The 15,078-nt window shown below is 37.6% G+C and overlaps 1 pseudogene; it reads right to left on the reverse strand.

Moving 5' to 3' along the window:
• Positions 1 to 9,027: 9,027 nt before the first annotated feature.
• On the reverse strand, positions 9,028 to 9,728 carry LOC129503713 (14-3-3 protein zeta/delta-like; annotated as a pseudogene).
• Positions 9,729 to 15,078: the final 5,350 nt, after the last annotated feature.

The following is a 15,078-nucleotide window of genomic DNA, read 5'->3' on the forward strand; positions in this document are numbered from 1 at the left end:
GTAATCCAGTCTCTACCAGAAATGGCAAGAAGAAAAGACTCTTCCTTCTCCAATGTCCCTCTTTATTTAAAAAGTTTAACATTATTCTCACTCTAAAGAAGAAATGCTTAAAGGAATTCTGCTGTTATCACAATGCATTTTTGGAGCTAAAAAACAGTGAATTGATAACTGATGCAAATATCTAATGGACATTTTAATTTGACATGTCCAAACTAAACTCTTCATTTTGAACCCAACCTTTGCCTTTTTTGGTCTTCTCCATCTCAATAAATAACAACTCCACTCTTCTAGTTCATCAGTCCAAAACCTCTGGTGCCATCCTGACTCCTCTCTTGTTCCCATTCCATCCTCATTATGTTAACAATGTTGGCTCTATCTTCAAACTAAATCTGTAATCGGTCTACTCCTTATCAAATTCACAGCTACCATCCTGGTCCAAGCCACATCCTCTCTTCTGACTAGTCTCCTTATCTCCACCTGGCCAATTAGCAAATCTCTTCTCCAACATAGGAATGAGAAGTAATTCTGATGAAACTAAAGTATAAACCATATCATGTTAATTCTCCATTCAATGCCTCTCACCCACCCTACCCGCAGTCTAACCTGGAAGTCTTCATAGCCCTGCCTCCAATCCCTCTCATATCCTGCCTAACCCTGCACTTATTCAACTCTACTCATATTGCCTGTTGGCTTTTCTTCAAATACATCAGGCCCATTCCTACCTTAGGGATTTTGCTGCTTCTTTCCTTTGCTTCAGATATCTGCATGCCTTACCCCCTTGATGTTCAGAATTTTACTCAAATATCATCATCTCTGCCAGATAATTTTTTGTAGCCACTCAATCTAAAATGCCACCAGAACCTAACAGTTGCTTCCACAGGGTAGATGCCCCATAAATACTGGGTGAATAAATAAATAACACACCTTGCTATTAGGTGATATTGTGAATGGAATTCATGTACTGAAAAAGAGGTGATTTGATCCTAGGTACCTGATAATACCACAGTGCCACCATACCTGCCCTGGATTGCCTACCTACAGAATTTTTTTTAAGTGAGAGAAATAAACTTCTATCTTATTTAATCCACTGCTATTCAGACATTTTACTTATATAATCTAGTAGTTGACTAATCCTGATATCCCTTCCTATAGCTCATTGGTTTTCAACCCTAAATTTTGTTAGAACCACCTGAAAAGCTTTCAAAAACTACTAATACTTGGGTCTTACCTCCAAAACTACTGATTTGATTGATACTGGTAGAGCCAGACACTATTTCTTAGAAGCCTCCTGGTACTACTACCATGTAGCCAACATAAAGCTGAATTGGTCTAACCTTTTTTGCTAAATGTTTTTGTATCATTATTGCAAAGACATAATTTTCCCCTTTAGTCTTAGTTTTTATATTTGGTTTCAGTGACTCTTAATCTGCCACAACTGGATTATACCAAAAAAGCAGAGTAATAAAATAATAATAATGGAAACAATAAACACTATTTGCCTATTATTTATACCTTACTACATTTTCATATAACAACAAATGCTATTAAGAAAGGTTTGATTGCTTTTCTACTTTGCACTCTGATGAAAGCTCATCCTTGGTTAGGTCTCTGATCAAAATGACTTACTATTATGCTCAATTCTGTGGTTTGTCCCAAGTTCTAAAATAAGCTGACATAGTCCAGTACTTTCTCTGCAGGGGCCAAAAAGGATGGAGCTTTTTCCTGTAGTGACTAGAGAAGAAAATGAATCCTAAATCAATCTCTTATAGACTCTGATTCACACAATCCCAGCAAAGTATCCTAACACCTAGAGAGTACAAGAACAAACCAAACCAACTGAACAAGGAAAATGGGATCCTAGAGCCAAGGGATAAGACCTCAAAAAACTTCAAAAGAAATCTTAGATCTTACTGATCTAAGTCAGGGGACATTTTTATTACAAAACCAATCTGGACCTATTAGATAAAAACTAATTTTATGGACCCATGGCATTTCATTGTTATTTTATCTATAACCTTGATAGCAGAGAGCCACATATCTATACCCTAGAATAAAAATGGAGGTAATTCTGAGGGTTTTACCATTTTACCTCACCACTGGTTCCTCTCCAGCCAATTCTGGAACTTCTGACTGCTACCTATGTTAAACGTTAGAACTACCCTTCATGAACCAAGGACAATATGGGGATGAACACTGTAAGCAAAAATCCTGGTCTTGGCTCAACTGGAGGATCAATTATGCCACGGTTTCCATGCTTAATAATTATTATATTATTTTTATTATTGAGAAGCAGCATAACATAATGCTTATAAGTGCTACAGAAGTGTCTTATGCTTCAATTTCCTTATTGATAAAATGGGAATAATAATATCTCTTATGTTAGTCTACTGTAAGGATTAAATGAATGATCACATGAAGTGTTTAGAAAATACCTAATTTCTGGGAAATATTTGCTATTATTATTTAGTACTAGTAATAATATCACTATTAGTAACATCATCGTTAGTAACATTATCATATAAGGAAATCTGTTTCCCATAACTTCAGGCAAAAGAGTTGTTGTAGACTGAACTGTGTCTTCCCAAAATTCTTATTTTGAAGTCTGAACTCCCAGTACCTCAAAATGTGACTATATCTAGAGATAGGGTCATTAAAAAAGTAATTTGGCAAAGTCATATGGGTGGGCCCTAATCCATGACTAGTATTGTTATAACAAAAGGAGATTAAGACAAGACACACACAGAGGGAAGACTGTGTGAAGACATGGAGAAGATAGTCACCTAAAACGTAAGGAGGGAAGCCTCAGGAAAAAACTAACTATGCTGACACACTAATCTTAGACTTCAGACTCTAGAACTGTAAAGAGATAAATTTCTGTTGTTTAAGCCACACAGGCCAGGTCCTTGTTATGGCAGCCTAGCATACTAACACAACAGTGCATTTCTTTATTTTATATAAATGTACTTAATGATTTCTTGCTCACCCCTTGCCAAAATAGTCCAAATGCAATCTCGGTAATTCCTGGTGACCCCCTCATTATTATTAGGGTAATGAAGATATGTGAGGGTGTTACATAGCACAATGACAGAGATGACCTCTCTGGTCATTGTCCATCTGCCCAGTGGTTACCACCTAGACATACCCTCAGAATTCAGCCTTCTTCTTGCTTGCTGCTTGTGTGTGGCACACTGGAGATGTAAAGATCTTGGGCAAGCCTGGGAACTACAATATTCTGACTTCTCCACCACAGCACTGACAGTGAGCAGGGTCCCTACTCTAACTTCTGAGGTATCTTACAATGACTCCCCTCCTAACACTCCTGTCAGGAAGAAACTCTTCAACATGAGGAACATTAATTTCTTCTCTTTCGTCTCTCTCAGGAGTCATTCTCTCTTTCCTCTCCCTTAAGGGCCTCTAGCACAATCTCATCAAAAGCCCTAGATTGTTAGAAAATGAAAATCTGGGTGCTTGTAAAACTTTCATTTTTTCATACCAAATTTTCCTTGAGACAAAGAAGCACAGGGCCTGGCTACCTGTTTGAATGCGGACACAATCAGAAAAACAGATTAATATCTTAAAAGTTATCCTGGAAACATTATCAAAAGATTTAATACAAACTCTTAAAGTCACAAATTTCATGATGCTTAATTTAAAAAAAAAGTGTATGGACTTCTTTCCTTCCTCTTCCCTTTCTCCTATAGCCAACTTAACATGCTAATTCATTTGTAGAAGGCGACTGCTGTACTCAAGTAAAAAAGGTGAGTTATTTTTTTCCTAGCTAGGCTGTCTCTCCTTTGACCTCTACTTTTGGCTGAGGAGACAGAATAAAATGTACTATGCAGGGATTTTGGTTGCAAGCAAGATAAACCAGCCATAACTGATTAAACTGGGGGTGGATCAATTTACTTAAAACTCTATTGGATAGTTCTCTAAATCACCAGGAAGGCTGGACCATTCTGCACAGAACCACGCATCTTGAAACAATGCTACAAATTAGGGTGTAGAACTAGGCTGACAAGGAAACTTTTGCCTGTGCAAGGGTGATACTATTCAATGTCCTAGCTACTGTAGTCACTGATTCAACAAGAGTACAATTTTGCTATAACCACTTCCTTTACCAGAAAATGATCCCCTTGGGGCACTGGGTGGCTCAGTCAGTTAAGCATTGGCCTTCCCCTTGAGTCATGATCTTGGGGTTCCGGGATCGAGCCCCATGTCAGGCTCCCTGCTCAGCTATGAGTCTGCTTCTCCCTCTGCCTCTGCTCATATTCTCTCTCTCTCTCAAATAAATAAACAAAATCTGAAAAAAGAAGAAAGAAGAAAGGAAGGAAGGAAGGAGAAGAAAGAAAGAAAAGAAAAGAAAAAAGAAAAGAAAAGGAAAGAAAAGAAAAAAGGAAAGAAAAGAAAAAAGGAAAGAAAAGAAAAAAGGAAAGGAAAGGAAAGGAAAGGAAAGGAAAGGAAAGGAAAGGAAAAGAAAGAAAGAAAGAAAGAAAGAAAGAAAGAAAGAAAGAAAGAAAGAAGAAAATTATCCCCTTGTCACTAGGTCCACACACACCTGGAACATCCAACTGAGAGAGCCTTATTTGCCTAAGCCCTAGCTTCAAATGAGGTTCAGAAGGTGGGTATCTAGCATTTTTAATTTCTGTAGTTTAGAGTTGGCTCTCTCATGAAGACTCATCTCACACAGGATGAGGATTTAAGCACCAGGCAGCCAAAAACCTAAAAAATCTCCACAACAGAGAGACCAATAGAAAGCTAAAAGAGAGAAAACAAGAAAGGAATTCAGGATTCAGTTAGAAATGCTGTAAGTTGCATATAATAAAATACCTAACTAGGAATAATTTAAACAATAAAGAGTATTTTTATCACATTATAAAAACCCGGAAAGTAAGACATTACTTATTAGCTCAGTAGTTCAGCAATATCAAGATTAAGTCAAAAATTATTTTGGCCTTTCCATTATAATTCTAACATAACTGTTTTTAGCTTCAAAGCTGGAAAAAGAGAGGAGGAATGCCAAGAGACTTCTACAAACATCTCATGGTCCAGAATCACTGGCAACCTGTTCATAAGAAAACATATCATTAAAGCCATAAGCTAAAGCAGTAGTCTCCTTTTATATACGGTAGTGCCACCCTACAGAGTACCTTTCAACAATCCCACCTGAATCTAATTTCTAACAAATATGTTCCTGTTATATGTTGCCAAAAGTACATACATCCCAACTGTGAGTGATCACTTTTATGACCTACAATCTTCACATTTTCAAAATTTTAACCATTAACTGTGTCCCGGCATGTGTGAACACACATTGTTACAGAGCCACACTGGAAATCATGGAGGGTCCCCTTATTTGATTGCCTTCCACATTAATAGATGAATCTATGGAACTTACAGACAACCCCACCTCTTATTTCTCTCTCCCACCGGATATAGTTCATAATCATTACTAAGAATAATTCCCTTTAACTGTTACTAACAATGTTAATATTTTCATATTTCATGGTTCTGGAACTTTCTGAAGACCTACTTTAAGTGACATCTAAAATGCCATTTCTAGAGTGCCTGGGTGACTCAGTTGGTTAAATGTCCAGCTCCTGATTTCTGGCTCAGGTCATGAGCTCAGGGTTATAAAATTGAGTCCCATATCAGTCTCCACACCCAGTGTAAGATTCTCTCTCTGCCTCTTCCTCTGCCCCTCCCCACTTCTCTTTCTCTCTCTCTCTCAAAAAAGAAAAAAAAAAGAAAAGAAAAACCTTCAATTAAATAAAACATCATTTCTAAAGTCCTGGTGTGTTCTCCAATCACCTATACAATTACCTCTGTTGATGCCTACTTTGATTCTGGCATTCTGGACACTCCCACTTCCTATCTCTGCACTGCTCTTGATTTTAAAGAGGAGACCAGATGTATGGCAGTAAACAAAAGTCCACATCACATGCTTCTAAATGAATGGGATATCAAAATTAAGTAGGCACAAAAATGAAAAGATTCCTATAAAAGATCACTCAGGATACTACGGGTTGGAGTCCAGGCTGTGCTATTTGTTATTCAAGTAACTGTGAACATGCAACCAATCTCTTGTAGACCAATTTATCATGTATACCTTATTTCTAATATTTTTTGTGAAGAGGCTCAAGTTTTTAAATTATTTCTAAAGAACAAGCAATGCATCCTATGTATTATTACTTGTAGAGATCTTGAAACCTCCTGGAAAGCATTCAGCATGTATTATTTACCTTCACCTCCATATTTCCTTCTCCACTCCCTACTTCATCCCACATTCCCTCCAAATGCCTCTTTCTCAACCACAATATTCTTAAACAATGCAGGGAACAGAAACAGCAAACAAAAGTAGATTCATGTTAGATTCTGCTCAGGAAAACTGGAGAGCTCAATCTGGTTTTAATTACCTTACTCTTTTTTTTTTTTTTAAGATTTGATTTTTTTTTTAAGTAATCTCTATACCCAACATGGAGCTCGAACTCACAACCCCAAGATCAAGAGCTGCACACTCTATCAATTGAGCCAGCCAAGCACCCAATCACCTTATTCTTATTCTCTTTGTCAGAACCCCAACAGTGGGTTCTGATCACTATATTAGCTCTCAAGGGCAGTTATTTATTTTTATTTTACACAATGGAAGTTTCTGGTCCAGAGGGTTGATTTCTTGAATCTGTCCAGTCTTATCTGAGACTCACCCATTGATCTGTGCTTTAGCCACAGACTCTGAACCTAATGGGTTAATGTTAAATATTGGGATTCTTAATATGTGGCCTTAGCCGAGCCTGGTAATTCATCCTGTTGTGCCTCCAATTTTCTCCAGAAGGGGATGGTAAAGATTTTAAAGTGAGTCTTATGGGGAACCTATTGCTGGATCAGAACACAGCTTTCACATGTTTCTGCCTAACGCTGAGTGAAGCTGAAACTAATGGACATGATTTCTACACAAGTGGGAAAGCCCATGTTAGATAGACCCTGACAATGAATACCCACTTACTCATGGGGGACTTAGCTTGACATTTAATCCAAAAGGAGCTCAAAACCTAGAAGAAGGTATTCAGTATTTGCTTGCAGTTTTCTCATTCATTTTCATGTTTTACTTTCCTTTTTTCCCCCATCATCAATATTTATTGAGCATTTACAGTGTACTAGACACAATAGAACATACAGAAAACACTGTCCCTGCTCTAGAGGAGCTTACATTCTAAAAGAAAAAAATATATACCTCTTTTAAAACCGTATTTTTGTTTGGTGTTTTCTGCAAGGTACTAAGGAAACAGTCTGTAGGGTGAGCTTTGGGTATAACTTAGCCCCATCATTATTTAAAGAGAGGAAAAGGAAGGATTTTAAAGGCAGACAATGAGAGACCATTCATGATAGGTAGGGCTTACAAGGAGATAAACACAATCTCATCAACTAAGGAGAGATTTGCTGCAGTAGATAGGATGAGGGAAATTGTTTGTGGGATGCAAGCAAAGGAAACAAGGTATCCTTAGACATTGAGTGGAGCCAAAAAGATCATGCGGCCTTTTTTCCAAGTACATGGCCACCAAGTAGGAATGGTTGGTGACAAGACAGAAGGCTAAAAAAGGTAATCTTGCGCACCTGACAAATAGAAAGAATAAAGGATCAAAATTGAGGGCAGGCTATAACAATATCAAAAAATTCTTAAAAACAAAAGTAATTTGGAAATACAAAACTTAGTTAATGCTTCTCAATGTCATCATGGGCCAATAACACTGTGGCTTCCTAAGTTAGAAAATACCATATACCAAAATTTTAAATGGAACACATTACTTTTTTCCAATCAATCCCATCTCTGAAAAAAAGCTTTTTTTTTTTTTTTTTTTTTTTTTTTTTTTTTTTAGGGTAGGGAAGGAATATGCACCATGGTAGGGAACAGTAGTAGTTATATTAGTAGTATCTTGTTATGATAAACTTTGTATTTAAACTTGGTAGAAAGCCCATTAGCTGCCAAGAGGGAATAAGCAATATATTTCCAAAAATGTACAATTTCCTTTAGATAAGTTTCAGAACCAAGAAACTAATTTTCATGAAAAGCTGTAGAGAAAGTAGTTGAAAAGTCCATTCGTAAAACTTGTATTCCACTTACATGAACTTAATACACGTGTTCTTAACAATTATGCTTGGATTGTTCATGAAAATTTCTTAAGACGTTAAACAAAGCTAGCCATCATCTCAAGTCATTTCCCTGTTAACTATTTTTACAGGACATGCATGTTAGGTAAGTATCAAAAAAGAAAAAAAAGTCACAAAAGCAAAACCCAAACCAAACCAAAACAAAAAACCCTAAAAAAAAAAAAATTAAATACATGGGATTTTTGTTTTGCTGCTATGCTTTATATACATAAAGTAATGGATATCAAGCAATTCATTTTTACTGCATCTTTACTTGTACATTTGTTCTTAGGTTGCCTAAAACATTTAAATACAAATAAAACAAGTGTAGCAAAAATAATGAAAGCAAACAGCAGGTAACTTTACAAATAATGGAATGTGAACCAACCGTTTCTGCCCTTATCCAGAGTAAATTGGGTTACAACTAAAGGAACACTTCTGCAACTGTAGCCAAAGGTGTGCACATTGAGAATGAATCTTCCACAGATACTCATGGTTCACATGTAATATCTACGGGATATCCATTTCTACTACAGCCTTTTAAGTGCTCCAAACCTTAAAGTACCCACAATAACTACACCTGTATCTGGAACCAATTATCCCTTTTATTCCCCACCAGGACAAACCAATATGTAGGCAGTTTTCTTTGCTTAGACATGAAGCAGTTTTAACACTGGCCCTTGAGAAGCCACAATGTACCAAAAGTACTATGCCAATCTTATAACTAGTATAAAAATTCCACATCCCCATATTGGCCACCTCAAGATGAAAACAGATAACTCCCTAAATGTTAACTGGCTCTAATATCCAACATAAAAACCACAAGGGAAATAGAGAAATTCAAATAGAAGGAACATAAATTTGTCATAAATCGTAAACAAAAAACTATTTGTGGGACAGCATGAAAGACAAATGGTCTACTGTGTAAATTTTAGAATGAGGCAGACAAAAGTTGGAAGGCTGGTTAATTTTCCCTCCTTCTGCTTCAGCTTTGTCTCCTTGGGTGTCTGATGTCCACAATGTCAAGTTGTCTCTCAGTAATTGCATTATTAGTGTGCTGTCTTTGTATGACTCTTAATGTATCAAGTTCAGCAATGGCTTCATCAAAAACTGTCTTTGCAAGAGAGCAGACTTTCTTTGGTGAGTTCAGAATTTCATAATTGAATACAGTGAAATTAAGGGCCAGACCCAATCTGATAGGATGTGTTGGTTGCATTTCCTTTTTGATTTCAAAAGTTCTTGGTATGCTTGTTGTGACTGATCCACAATCCTTTTCTTGCCATCACCGGCAGCAACCTCAGCCAAGTAACAGTAGTAGTCTCCTTTTGTTTTCAAATAGAAGATTTTGCTCTCTGCTTGTGAAGGGGATCAAAACTTTTCCAAAAGAGACTACATCATTGTAGATATCTCCAAGATGACCTACGGGCTCCTACAACATTTCTATAGGCAACTGAGATAAGATTCCTCTCCTCATTGGATAATTCAGTTCCTTGCTCAGTTACCGACTTCATGCAGGCTGCCGTGTCATCATATCACTCAGCCTGCTCGGCCAGTTTGGCCTTCTGCACCAGCTCATTTTCATCCATGACTGAATGTTGTGTGTCCAGAGTGGGTGGCGGCAGATGGAGAGGGGCTCAGCAGTCTCTGGACAGCAGTGGCGAGGCTGAGTTTACTTCCCTTTTTTTAAAGGCTTCTTTTAAGAAGACTTCTTTGGGGGATCCCTGGGTGGCACAGCGGTTTAGCGCCTGCCTTTGGCCCAGGGCGCGATCCTGGAGACCCGGGATCGAGTCCCACGTCGGGCTCCCAGGGAAAGGAGCCTGCTTCTCCCTCTGCCTATGTCTCTGCCTCTCTCTCTGTGTGTGTGACTATCATAAATAAATTAAAAAAAAAAAAAGAAGACTTCTTTGTTGCCTGAGAACTCCTACCAACCAGTTTATCTTTGATTTTAAAAATTATTTGATATATTCATGAAACAAACTGCCTACTTTTCTCTTTCTTATATCTCTGCAAGCTTTTGTTTTTCAGTGTTCATACTTCTATAAATGTGGACTCCACTGTTTTCCAGAATAAACATCTTCCTTACAGGCATCATTGTTTCTCCACGCAGTAAGTAAAAGAAAGTGCTCCAGCTTCTTCTCCATGGAAACTCTATCCAAGTAGGCCTCTGTGATGTTAACAAAAGACCAACTGCCCACCAGCAAACTTGAGAGCAGCTCCAAAGCATATTACCTGGGAAAAGCTGAGGAGGCTGGGGGCAGTGCAGCAGGGCCACATACTCCATAGGAGTGTGAGAAACACAGATATTAAATGTGACAACACCCAACTCTTAATGGCTCATGCAAAAAAAAAAATTATTGGCTCACATACCTGGGAAAGATGCTAGGGATAGTGCATAGAACAAAAGAAGAGGTGAGGAATCAGAGCCTACATATGGGAGCTGGAACTCAGAGGTCATTATCTCTTCTGCTGCTCAAATATCTGTTTCTCTCTACTTGGCTTACTTTCCTCAAAAGACTCCTTCCTCTTATTTATAAGAAAAGTGTCTATCAGGTGGGTTTGTATTTAATCCCCCCTCATACCTCCACAACAGCAAGAAATTCCTTTACTGTTCATTAAAAAAAAAAAAAAAAAAAAAAAAAGGAAGAGAGGTCTCTGGTCTTCCTTCTAGATCTAGAGTTGCCAGATTTAGCAAACCAAAATACAGGACATCCAGTTGAAACAGAATTTCAAATAATAAATATTACTTTCACTGGAAATATACATCAGTACAAATATCTCCTGTTTGATATTTGATAAGATTTCTACAGAGGTGAAAAAATATCATAACTTAGACCACCTGGTTGCTGTTATTCTAAAATTCAAATTTCAGTGGGAATCCTATATTTTATGTGGAAACCCTACACACTTGGGCCAAGTTCCCATCACAGACTAATCACTGTGCTTGTTCATACCCCCACCCCACCCACTCACTGTAGGGGTAAAGTCTGATACCAGGAGAAAGATAATGAGGAAAACACTGTCACATACAGCCAAAAATAATAAATATGCCATTCCATAGCAGAGGTGGCTAAAGGTGGATGGAAAGAAGCCAAGGATAAATGAGTCCAATTTATTCACCATTTGCTTGGGGCTTGGCATAAAAACTGGAGAGGCTCATCAAATCTGGTTTTCATCACTGAAGATCTGTATTATTATACATTGCCATTGATTACAGAACAAAGCCATGAAAAAAACCTATCTTCTGATGGTTTTAGAAAACATAGTAATTCCTATGTAACTGGTACACTGATATAAAAGACAAGTGGTAGGGGTGGACTAAATGACTATGTTTTAATATTGGGGGCATTGCCAGGATGGTAGGCAGATTTTACTGTTTTCCTGGGATCAAGAAGCTTCTCTGAGTTTCTCTCAGTGGTGATTATAAAATAATAAGCAAAAAAACATCTTGGCTCTGGCATCAGGCAAGATGACAGAAATATAGGCTTGTCTGAGCTTGGCAGCAGCACACTTAATTACATTGACAATGTGTGGCTGTGTCATTTCTTAGGAACTAATTATTCTATTCTTTTGGAATGAAAATGTCCCAAAGGACATGGTTTTTGAAATATAACTTTTGGACCAGAGATCTCAGATGCAGGGTATCAAATTGTAACTAGTTGTTGATAGGACAGTTTTATCATTTTAAACATCTGTATCTTTTTTTTACAGAAATAATGTAAGTTGATGCGGCTATTGAGTGATGACAAAATATCCTCCTCACAAATTTCAAAGGCTAAATCTAATTCCTCAGACGAGGATCAGACTTCAAAATTAATGTTCTACTGGGTGACGGGCACTGAGGGGGCACTTGATGGGAGGGGCACTGGGTGTTATGCTATATGTTGGCAAATCAAACTCCAATAAAAAATATATACAAAAAAATCAGTGTTCTACACAAAATGGGAAAGAAAACAAAATTTCCTAACGTCAATTTAAGTGGGAGCAATCACTTCTGTGGATAACAGTGACTCGTCAAAGAGATAAACTAGTTCAAAATGACAATGAAACTGACGAGAGTGGCAAATGCCAATGTATGCATGTGAGAGAGAGACAGAGAAAAAGAGACAGAGAGATTGACTTTACATTGGAGCAACAAATTGCTTTCACTTTGAGAGATTTCACCATGAAGACAGTTTTCGATATCATGGAGAGGAGACATGAGCCATGATTACAGTACTAGTCTGGACCAGTTGTACCTCTCTGACTTCTCCCTCTTTCCTTGCTGGTTTATCTTTCTTCCCTTTTCACCTTCTAAATCTAAGCATTTCCCAAAGTTCTTTCTTAATTCTCCCTTCCTCAATAAATGGCCATGAATGGAACTACCCCTATTTTGGCACACAGCCCCTGCATAAATTTGGCCAGTTTTACAGTACACATTCTAGTCTACGTCCCCTTAAAATCTTTCAGCTTTTACGTGGTAGTCTAATATGGAGGATCCAAATCTATCCCTACCCCTCTTTTTCCCACTGACTTCCACTAGTGAACCTCTAGCTACTTAACCTAACAATTCCTTTTAACCGGAAAATAAAAGCCAATTTTATTTATGCTCTAAGAGCAGAAGGAACTAAGAGTGGAGATCTTCCTCTAGCAGGAGAAAATAAAAGTTGTGAGAAATCATCCCCATTTGGTTGGTATTTTTTAAGAATAAATGGCCTACCACTACTAGTCGTATACATTCCCTTAATACTATAAAAATGTAGTGCCAAAGGGGATTCTCAAAGGACCTGGTTAAAAGAACACCACACAGTCATAGCAGTAGTGAAGGGCAGCTTAATAGGCAACTCTCTAAACACTAGATTGCAATGATAATATTTCAGCCTAGCAGCAGCTCCTGGTTGCTGGGGCAACCTCTAGTGGTAAGTGGGGAGAAAAGGAAAATGTCTGAGACCATGAAGTGAGTGCTAACAACAGACATAGCAGCTTACTCAGCAGGCTGCTTTTTAAGACAGCTCCAGCTCTCACCCAAGGACACTAATGAGAGCTAATAGAACTAACAGAGCTAAACGATCTGCCTATTCAACAAACATTTTCATGCTTGCCTACTTCCCAGGTCATACGCTTGTCCCAGTTCATGAGATTAATGTGGGCTTAGGAGCTGCCACCATATAAACCGGAAATCTTAACTTTCTTCCTTTGCTTATTTTCTGGCTACTTCTGCATTTGGGCACTCTAAAACAGAGTAAAACAGAGTAAAATTATACCCATTTCCAGATCTAGAGCTATGCATCTGAGGTTCCTCTTAGAAGCTTCAAGGATGCTTTCTTTCACCTTCTTTGAAGGATACTACTTCAGTGGTTCCAAAGTGTTTCCCTTTTGAAGTGAAACCCTCTAAGTACCCCAGCTCAGCTAATCTTCAATAGGATCTTGCCTTCAATATCTCTGCACAATGTTTCCAATTTTTTTTAAGATCTGTCTAACCAATGCCAGGAAAGCAAAATCTCCAGTGAACTTTCTTAAACAAAAGTATAAAGTAATCCTCATATTGCCAAAACATCCAACAACTTCCCATTATTCACAAAATTAAGAAAACAAAAAGACTGCAACAAATTTCTTCCATGTATCTACACAAACCTAGCTGATCTCACCCTACTGCCTCCAGAATAACTGAAGTGCACATCATTTCTTAAATACATTTCTAACATCATATAGTTGCCTATTACGTTCCCTCCACCTGCAATTCCATCCACCTCACCTGTCAAAATGCTACACTTAATTCAAAGAATGACAGTAATGTCACTTATTTCATGATATCTTTTTAGTCATCCTCAGACAACGGTAATGTCTCCATCTTTTAAATGCTACCAAGGACAGTGCCAAGACTACAGGCTTTGAAACTCAACACTGTAAAGTGTGAATCCTATTTCACATTCACTTTGCTCTGTGTCCTAGACAAATATGCTTAACACCTTGACCTCCACCTTCAAGATGATGACCTTTCTTCATTCATAAAATATAAATATTTGCTTGTCAGTATAATCATAAATCATATAGAGAGAGCAAGGCATATAACATGTGCTAAGTAGAGAGTAGCTATTGCTATCACTATGAATTGTATAATCTTCCTTTTGCCAGATAGGCAACAAAATACTCAAGCCAAAAATCTTGAAACCAAAGCAGGTCACTTTCAGTAAGAGCAAGTACAAATTCATAAGTAGTAATTGAAATCCAATACAGCTCAAAGTTTGAGGGGTATACATAACTGGCCCAGAGCTTAGGTAAAATTTAAACCAGTAACTAAGTAGTTATTTTAGTAGAACTGTGTAACTTCTTGCTGCATATCTAGTTGTTTCTGCCACAAGAGGGCTTTAAAGTTGTCAAGTTGCAATTTCTGACAGTGCTGTAATCAACTATTATTCACTATCTAAATGATTATCACATCTTTGCTTGCACAACTACCTAAAAATTTCCTATGCTTATGGACTCATCTCACTTTGAATAACAGCTTATTGAGGATGATCACATCTTAAAACTTTTTCTATAGCAAAGAGTAGGCATCAAGAAAGCAAGTGCTTAATTAGACTTAACTGCATGCAAGGAAATATTGTTGACAGGTGTATGTAATGTTGGCATCTCTCATAGGGTAGTTGCAGATATTGGTATCTAAGCAAAGTATCAGCACTACTAGATTACTGCCTTAAAATACTGTATACTATAGGGCAAGTTTCCAACTCCCTAAGCCCATTTTGCTCCTTTGTAATACAACATATGGAATGACAGAGGAGTCTAAGTACAAAGGTGAGAAATTATCTTTATAGACATGGACACTAATACTTAAATGGGAAAGAATCACCATGGAATCTGTACCTTGGACTAAAAATTACTTCAATTTTTAAGTTCTTATTTCCTTAAATTCATTAACTGAAGCATCCAAACCAAATTTTAATCCTTCAATTATTT

This window comes from Nyctereutes procyonoides, unplaced genomic scaffold (assembly GCF_905146905.1).
Source record: "Nyctereutes procyonoides isolate TBG_1078 unplaced genomic scaffold, NYPRO_anot_genome, whole genome shotgun sequence".
Lineage (NCBI taxonomy): Eukaryota > Metazoa > Chordata > Mammalia > Carnivora > Canidae > Nyctereutes > Nyctereutes procyonoides.